Genomic DNA, 10,322 nt, shown 5'->3' on the forward strand with positions numbered 1-10,322 from the left:
TACACATACATGTACATATAGAGAAAGCAAACTTTTTTAAGTCTTTGGAGACAGACATCCATAAGCTCAGAAATACAGGCACCCTCTGGAAGCTGAAAATGACTCCCAACTGAAAGAGAGCAAGGAAGACGAGTCCTTCCAGTGCTGGTGTCTAAAGCGACTACACACTAGCTGAGGTTAAGAGCACACTCTCTCCCAGAACTTTCAGGTTTCAGTATCCTATTGGGGATAGATTGTATGAAGGTATCTCTCCTCCTGGGCATATACCCAAAAGATGCTCCACCATGCCACAAGGACACATGCTCTGCTGTGTTCATGGCAGCCTTATCTGTAATAGGCAGAAACTGAAAACACCCAGACATCCCTCAACCAACGAATATACGCATAAATTGTGGTTCATTTACACAATGGAATACTATTTAGAACTACTAAAGATGAGGACATCATGATTTTTTCAGGCAAATGGATCGAACTAGAAATAGCATCCAGAGTGAGGTAACCCAGACCCAAAAGGATGTGCATGGTATGTACTCACTGTTAAGTGTCTCTGTATTGTCAACTGTTGATTGTTGTGCCAGATCTTGGTATTGTTGTTACTATAGCCAATAACCAGGTTTTCAGTTTTGTAAACATTCTCCTTCCTTACGAGATGATTACCTTTAGTAAAGATCTGATGGTCAATAGCTCAGCAGGAACTGAGGGTAGAACTCCTGTGCATAGTCTCTGGGAGAAGACAGGTGTAGGTGATGCTCCAGCAGGACATGGAGGTGAGGGGTTGTGAACAAGAGCAGAAAAGTGAAGAACTAGCCTTGTGGTAGGTTGTAGGCTAGTTATTCAGGTTAAAGTTAGATAGAGCGAGCTCAGAGTCTTCCCAGCTAAAGACCTAAGCTACAGTTTTGTAAACATTCGTCTTCCCTACTAGCTGATTGGCTTTAATGAAGAGCCACCATTATTTAACCACTGGCAGGTCTAGAAAGTCCTGCTATAGTATCTACAGCAGAGAATGCAGCTGAGCCTACTGGAAGCTGACCTGAAGAATGTGAGTTCATGTTTTGTTGTTTTAGGTCATTAAATATATGGTCATTTATCATGGCCACAATAGAAAATTAACTCACGTTGCTAATGCAAATGGCTTCCTCTGAGCTATTAGCTTCGTCAAGCATTGTTAGTGACTCTCAGGAAACAAAATGCATCCCAAAAGGGAAAGTGGGAAATTAGAAAGTTGCTTTAATGGATATGGAACCCTCCAGAGAGGGATGGCAAATCCCTGTCTCTTCAGCATGTGCCCTTTGAGTTCATTACAAGTACAATGTTTGGGCATGGCTAATGTTTTATGTATTGGCTAATCAAACCAGTATGTTAGCACCCAAAAGATAATGATGGCTGTGTGGGTGGCTTTACTACTTTAATGGCAGTGTTTATAATCGTGCAATGTTGTAGCCACTTTCAAACACTACAGATAGGAGTACACATCATTACAATGCTTTAGAAAACATTTGGATAGTGTACATTACTAAGAATCTTTTGTTTTATAAATATATTCATATACATTTGCAAAGATCTATATATGGGCTTAAATTATTCATGATATTGTTAAACATTTGACAAACAATATATTTAACAGTGTAAATTAACTCTGTTTATAGTCATGGGGAGAGTATTATACAATTAGTAAATTTAGGTTCCTAATAGTTCCTTAAATAATATCAGCATTGATAACATCAACAGCATAATATTCAGTTAACATAGACTAATTTAAAATTATTTAAAAACCAACACCTTTCTGTATATATAGACATGTATCTACAAAACAGGATGTGTTAAATGGTTTAGTCACCTTACACCTTCTAGACTGAACTGTAGTTGGGAAGAGCACATTCGGGATGCTAAAAACACAATTCATCCAAAGATCACAAATTGTCATCACAACTACCACCTTCAATGAAACAATATTCTCTCACAAAAACCTCCTTCTCATACCATCTCCTCTTCTTCTCTTCTCTGTCTATTTCTTACTCCCCTTTGCCTCTCTCTCTCTCTCTCTCTCTCTCTCTCTCTCTCTCTCTCTCTCTCTCTCTCACACACACACACACACCTATCTACCCCTCACTATCTCCCTCTCCCTCCCTTTCCTTTTCTCCCCTCCCTGATAAAGACTACATTTTTATGGCCACCTGTGCTATTCAGAATAACTCCCATAACTTGATCACGTCGCTGAACATTTGTCCAGGTAATGCATATCTCTATGGGTTTCAGAAATTAGGGCATGGTGTCTCTCGTGGTGTCAAGGTAGCCATTCTGTAGCCTAGTAGAGAAGTTGTATCAATAGATCCTTGGTCTTCTGCTGTTATGACCTTTTACCAAATTTCTTATCCCTCCCAACCCACTTAACATGACAGTTCTTATTGGGCTGTTTTTTTACCTAGAGCCTGCCAACTGGAGGTAGTTCAAATAGATGTTCACTCAACAATGCCATCAAATGCAGACCACTTTGGGTCACATTCTAGTAGAGGGAGATCTAAACTGATGGATCCTTGAGAGATGATCATACTGGGACCTTCATGGAACTGAACATTATAAAGCTAAACATTATATGACTGATGACACATGTGGGTTAAACTAAATGATTCCTCTGAAATTGTCTTCCCACCACACAGATTCATCTTCAATGAGTGAGAGGAGTTGACATATTCTGGGTCAGATCTTCAAACCACATCCACACTGTGCTTCTTCGTACAATCTTCTCTCCTTGCTTATGAAGCCTCAGGCTGAGATTTCCCTCACTGTGTGTAGCTGTCTTGTTGTTTCTTTACAGATATTTAACACAGCAGTCTTTTCTCTTGTCTTGGGTCATGTTTCCCCCCATGGCTTGTGGCCAAAAGGACCCAGGGACCTTTCCTCTCTGGAAAGTTTAAGGCTCATTCTTTAATCATGTTCTCTCCTTAAACCCAAGAGTCTAATTTACACACTACCAGTCAGTTTTAATTAATCTACTCCCTCGAGCACTCTCCCAGCTGATGTTTCTCCAAGGGTTAGTTTCTCTTTTTTTTTTTTTTTTTTTTGATATTTCCCTCAGATCTACCCAGTCTAAACTCTGTAAAGAGTGTAGCCTTTGGAAGTAAATCCAGAAAAGCTTTTTTCACCTGTTATTATTTTTCTCCTTCCTGCATTACTTCTTCACTCAAAAGAGATTGAATAGGCTCTTTGAATAGAGAAAAAATTACCAAGGAAAAAGAAAGTTTGAAAATAGTTCAAAAATATTTGCCTTCTAACTCTTCACTGCCCATATGATGACCAACATTCTCAATTCTATATTTTACATTTTATTTATTTATTTTGTGTATATGAAAGGGGAACGCATGTGTCATAATACACATGTAAAAATTAGAGAACAACTTACAAGAGTTAGCTCTCTCCTTCCACCATGGGGCTCTATGGATTGAAATCACACCATCATGTTTGGTGGCCGCAGCTATATGCACTGAGCCATTTGGATAGACCACCGTCAGCATTCTTATAAAGGATGCAGCTTAGAATTGAAAAAAATTAAAATGCAATATGAATTAAAAAAAAAACAAATGAAAGTTTTACCTTAACAAAAAATACTTGTTTTGTCCTTGTACTTGCAAAGCATGAGAAACAAAGCAAGAAAGTGGGTACATCTGTGAACATCACGTACTCTAGTTAACCAGACAGCACCAAGGAAAGTTAGAGCACTCTTTTCATGTTCACCAATGAAGAACTTAATACATGGGTCATTTGGCCAAGCAGTACTACATGGAGAACAATCCAAATCAGTTCCTAAGATTGTTTTTTAGGTTCTTTGTTCATCCAGGAGATCAAATGACATCAATGGCTTCATAGAGATTTATAACAATGAAACACTAACTCTATCTCTAATATGCATAGATTTCTATACTTCTATACTCATCATGTGTGTGTGTGTGTATCTGTGTGTGTGTATCTGTGTGTGTGTATTTGTGTGTGTGTGTGTGTGTATTATATTCCTTCAGAACACAAGAAGATTCAGCCATTCTCAACACATTCTTTCAGGGCTCTAGAGAATCTCAAATTTTAAATAGAGCCCTCAAGATATTTATAACACATGATATGTCAAAGTCAAACCACAGGCAGACTAAAATACTGTGTTCAGTAAATTTCAACTTGTATATACCTTGTCTACTGTTCCATAGATTCACATATATGAATCTGTGCTTGCACTTGTGTCCCATAACCAAGATATATATATATATATTAAAGACCTGAGAACTCCAATGTCTGAAACACTCTGGTTCCAAATATTTAAGAAAGTATATACTAAACCTTTATTTTCTTTGGCAGTGCACAAGTGTTTCACATGTATCGTTATTTTAATCTGCATACTCACTTTGAGACAAGACCATAGGCAAGCTACAATGAATAAATTATTTACCCAAACACTTTGTTTCACATTAATGAGGTTTGAGAAAACAGGGTCTTGTTTGTCCAAATTAGTTAAGCAACTTAGATTTTAAAGGAGTATACAAGTTCAGAGGGATGGCTCAGCAAGAAAAGGTACCTGCCCCCAAGACTGATGACCTCAATTCCATCCCTGGGGCTCACATACTAGAAGCACATAACTGACTCCTACAAGTTTTCCTCTGATTTTCTGCAGGGATGTTGTGTTAATTATGTTTGTGTTCATGCATACATGCACATGTGCATGTACACACTCACACAAAAAATGTATCACCTTTAATTCATGTAACTCATATATTAAAGGTCAGATTCAGTTGGTGTAAGTAAAAGTCAACAAAGACTGTTGGAGGGATTCGATGAGACATCGGGCTGGAGTTTCTCCTCGGCTGCTCAGAATTAAATTTAAAAGCAGTGAAACCTAAATAATGTTTTGAATGGCTTTCATCCACTGAAAAATACTTTATAGCTTCCACAGTAGTATAACAGTGATCTTAGGTATGGCTTGTACGTTTAGTTCCACTGGATTCTCCAATTTAGAATGAAGATTTGCAATCCATGAGGGTGAGGGTATTCAAGATAATGAATTAGTCAATTGACTTGAGGCATGACTAGACAGAATGCCTGTGGAGAGAATACTCCAATGGCTACACAAAATGTCTAGAGAGAGAGAATGCTGCCATGGCTACATAGAATTCAATGTTGTCATATTATTTAAATTTCTATGTATATAATAAAATTAAATGTCTGTGCACATAGGCAATGAGAAATTAGTGATTCGCAAGTAAAGCCTCTGCAAGAGTGTGGATAACAAATTAAGTTCTCCATGACCCTAACAGTTACAGTGAACAAAAGATTGATATTCCACACTTGATTTCTGGACCTTGGAAACCTGATGAGGAATATGATAGCTACATTTACCTACTTCAATGAAGTTGATATTATTCGCAAACTCAGAGGGAGACACAAACAAGACACCAATAAATGTTTTAAGACAACCCTATTTTTATCAGGTAAAAGACAACAAACATGATGGTTAAGGTGGCTGCTTGTGGGGCAGCCCACACAAAAGAATAAAATGTGTCTCTGTCTGTAGAGCAACCATGAAGATGCATAAAGCATGATATGAGACATGCATATCAAAAAGAGGTCACAGTGTCAGAATATTCCAACAAAGAAGGTTAATATGTCAAAGACCCAGAGAAGTTGAAGCCAATTAGAACCTGGCATAAAACAGAATTTAGATTTCACTGAAAGAGCAAAGGAAAAATGCTGAGGGTTATACGTGGTTGCTTGATCCTTTTCTTTTCTTTAATTGCTTTAGGCTCTGTGATAGAGCAGAAAACAGGAAAAAAATGAGAAGAGAAAGAGGAAAACCACTGCAGTTTTCCCAACAAGAGATGAAGAGGAGTTGGGTTAGAATGATGGCAACAGATACAGATATGTATAAATAGAATTGCAGCAAGTCTTAGAAGTGACAATGAGAATAAATGATAGCAACAGTCCTGCATCTGTAAAAGAATTATTATGCTTTCTGTATGTAGAAAATGTGTCAACAGAATTTTAAACTTATGCCAATAAGTCTGACTGCCATGTGGACATTGGGGTATGAGTTGTGACTGTGTAAACAACTCACATTTAATTCAATGCCTCCCATGTCAGCATCCAATGGGACACCATAACATGTTCAATGCGTATCTACTATGAGTTCTCTCCATGAAGCATCTCTGTTTTGTTATATTTGGCTCTCATAAGTTGCCAAAGTTTTCATTTTGTATTTTCTTTCTGCCGTTCCTTTTTCCCTTAGGCAGGCTCAGAAAGGAGATCAGTTCGGGATAATGTGTTACTTTCTGGCTTTCTACTTGAAGCAAGCCTGTTTGTTTTCTTGCTATACTCTCCAAAAGGGGAGATTGCTTTCTGAAATGTGTGAACTTTCAATTGAGAAAGGGAAGTTGAACTCTTATTTATCTAACCTGCTTACTCACATGAGAAAATCGGGATCACAGGATTAGCATTTTAGAGAGCGTTGATCTCCACTTGTAACAGAGTTTTTGCTGTAAGAGGAAACCTTCCCAAACAGGATATTTTTTTTCCAGTGCTGCTAAACCAGTTCTAACCAAGCAACAGGCTTTCAGAACTTGGCAGTATAGTTCCCTAAACACATCCTTCGGCCCCCAAATCTCTGAGTGATAGGCATTCCCACTGCTGCAGGGTTTGTAACCACATTATTGACATGTATTAGGAAGATATTCTCTGGGGTCAGGACAGAAGTGAGGTTTTCCAAATCATATCAAGGTAAGGTAGATCACGCCAATATCCTACATCCAGATAGTCTAAAAGAATGCAAATTTTGTACTTGCTCTCTTGCTCTAGCCTTCCTGTTCCTGCTCTCTCCCCATTCCCTTCCCCCCCTCTCTCTCTCCATATGCTCATGGCAGGCCTCTACTCTTCACCTCTCTCTCTCTCTCTCTCTCCCTCTCTCTCTCTCTCTCTCTCTCTCTCTCTCTCTCTCTCTCTCTCTCTCTCTCTCTCTCTCTCTCTCCACTGCTACCTTCTTAACTCCCCTATCCATGGCTTGAATAAAGTTTACTCTCTACTAAAAAAAGGAATGCAAATTTTGGCATTGTGTACAGTTAGGAGAAGCTTTAGACTTGAAGACAATGACCTAGGAGTGATGATCAAATGGTACAAAGTTCCAAATGAAGACAAGATGGAAAAAGTGAGACAATTCCCTTGGGTAAAAGCATTGCTGTAAAAACCCAGCCTTCTTAGAGACCCTCAGTCCAATTTCACATCTTTTTCTGAAAAAATTTCAAAAATACTGTTATAGGTGGCTAATTTTTTAGGCTGACATTATATATATATAATGTCTGAGGTGACTAGCCCCTGTACCTTAGTAAAACATTTGTAGAAGGAGGCTGACAAGAATAATTTAATAAAAGAGAAAGGGGGAATTTTTCAGATATTCATAACTTTTTGGAGCCTCTATTTTTCCAGCATTTAACAATTTTCATTTCATTAGTCATAAGGAGAAGATCAGATATGATGGTTAATTGCAAAGTATACTAAGAAGCAGCTAATAGTGTAGGGAAAAACTAAGGTAACATCCCAAGTGCTCAGAAGTAATCAGTCAGCCCTGAATATCATGTGATAATCTTCAGCTAACTTCATAAACCACAAAGGTGGTATATTTGTTTTTATATGTTACCAAAACCCCACAATAAACTCCCAAGGATATAATTCTACCACAAGGTCATGTTTAACTTACTCATGTCAATATTCTTCACGAATGGGAAGGGGTTAGTCAACTGTTGTAATTATGAGATGATGTGAAAATAGGGTGGATCACTAACAAAGCTTAGCTGCAGCTTTGAAATCCTCCACCTTCAGTTTCTAATTCCTTCCAACCCTTCATATTGGCAGTTGTGTTTATATAAGAGGCTTATAAATAATTACCCAAAGCTTACAAAGTCTATACAGATAACTGGGGCACTTTGACTTACTCATTACTCCTCCCTGAATGGTATATACAAATTGTCAGTGGGACAGCAGAGACTGGATTAGAGAGGAAGTTCTGTGATTTTCTGTCCTCCCATCTTTCCATCCTTATAATTAGCATCAAGCCAAACATTGGCTTGCCCAGCAGTATACTGGGAAATGTTTTGTAACCAAACTCTCCCAAAAATCAAGCAGCCCTTATTGGTAGTACTTGACAATGTTTTGCTTCAAATTCTCTCAACAAGGCCAATTTCAAGCTCCCAACACGATACCACTGATCATGGAACTGAGACAAGATATGCATGATCAGCTCAGGGGTTCTGATTAGTACCCTTGCACATCACCCACCATGTCTTATTTTCAGGCAGCAGGAACACTGAGAACAATAAAGATAAGGATGAGAGCCCAAAGTATTAGCCACCACATTGCTTGCTATTAACATTTTGCCACAATTCTTACATGAAGGCCACTTTCACAGTTTATGCAATAAAACCATTAACCCCTAGGTAATGCTGTCACACTGTGACTAGCTATGAAAAGCATGCTTTGTACATAATTTTTAAAAGTTCATAGGGATAGGAACTCATTTTAAGCATTTTGACACTGCATAAATTAATAGCATGGAAAAATTGGAAACTTTATTAGATTAAGAGAGGCCACTTACTACCAGGTGTGGTATATAAGTAATAATGAACGATCAGCAGGAAACACTGGGTTATTTTGCCCTTTTATAAATGTAACTGCTATGGAAGAAGCTTGCCATACTTGAACCTTTTCCCTCATAGTCTTTGCCAAACACCTTGACAGTTCTCCAGGTCTGTTGAAAACAGCAAGTCTAATCCTGAAAAAAGCTAGGATATTGCACCTTTCCAACAACTCATGTTCAATTACTACTGAGTGTAATGCTATATCATCTCCAGTAGGTACTTACTTGCGTTTGCGTGGCTCAGAGATCAATTTCCTACATCAACCAGAGAAGTAAAATTGTTCCTGAAAGAATATTCACTCCACTGTTTACCTTGCCTGAAAAGGTGTGCTCTTTTCTAGCCTCAAAAAGTAAAAGCCAAGGGAAATTCATCTGGGGGGAAGGGTTCTATGACTCAGCATTTTAATAATTCTTTTTTAACATACGATTTCTAGCGAGTGTACATAACCACATCACCTCTGGTTTTCTTCCTACCTCTGGGTCCTTCTGTCAATGTCAAAAAACCTAGCCACGTGAGGCTATTCAAGAATAAATGGATTCAAATTAAATGAAATTAAAAATTCATTTCCTAGCTACCTAAATCATATTTCCGAGTGATCATTTGCCACAGAAGATTAGTGGCTGCCATGTTGGACAAAGAAGACATCAATCATTTCCATCAATGCAAGTGTTCCTCTAGATAGCACTGGCTGAGTTGGTTCAGCTCTGCTGTACAAAGAACTTATAAAACAGAGAAAAGAGGCAGAGCAAAAGAAATTGTCATTTGCCTAAATCTGCTAGTATGTTCAGAAGCTAAAAACATCTCAATCTTGATGTGCAGAGCCTGGTATTCTTGGGGGAACTTTCAATGCCTTCCTTTCATAATTTAAATGGAGGAAACATGTATCAACCCATGTTTGATATTAATTCCCAAGCATCGTGTGTGTGTCAGAGGGATAAGTAAGACTCTAGAAACCTGGCATTGATTTCTTCCCTCTTATTACAGTTCTCCTTGACCTTGGTATAACAGAAATATTACAATAAGCCCTGCTTTAGCGTTTCACTGAAAATTCTGCACATCCTCCCTAATCCCTCCGCAGCCCAGATGTTTCTCTTCGAAACCTTGCCTCTATCCAGCTGAAAGGCAAAGGGTATTCATAGAACCTCCTCTCTTGGGATATTAGTAAAAGAGAGCTTTGCTTCTCTGACAAGGTACTATTGCCTGAAGTTAAACATTCCTGCTGGAGTTATCTTTGGTTCATCCCTTCCCTACTTAGGCCTTTTGTGCCTGGCCCTTTTCAACTGATGCTCTTTGTTGTCTGGCTCCAACTTGCCCTGTCAACATGGGATGTAGCCTCTCCATCTTCCTCTGAGAATGCCTGCTCACAGTCATCTCTAAAAAGGGTCCTTCCTCCAAGGCTCATGGTGCCTTACCTATGAGTACCACCGATTTCTTAAAAGAGATGATTAGAGAGGCTTTGACAACAGTTCTTAACTTGCTTTGCTTAAACTGTAAGGAAATCATGAGATTTGAGTGATATTTCCTGGTCATATTTCACCTTTTCCTGTTTTAGTTACTGCATTTGATATCCTTTAGTTTCCGTCTCTTACACTTTCCAACTAAATTCTAAAGTATTGTGTTAATTTTTGAGTCCTAAAGTCATTGTCATGATTTAAAAAAAAA

The sequence above is a fragment of the Mus musculus genome, chromosome 8 (assembly GCF_000001635.26).
Source record: "Mus musculus strain C57BL/6J chromosome 8, GRCm38.p6 C57BL/6J".
NCBI classification, from domain to species: Eukaryota; Metazoa; Chordata; class Mammalia; order Rodentia; family Muridae; genus Mus; species Mus musculus.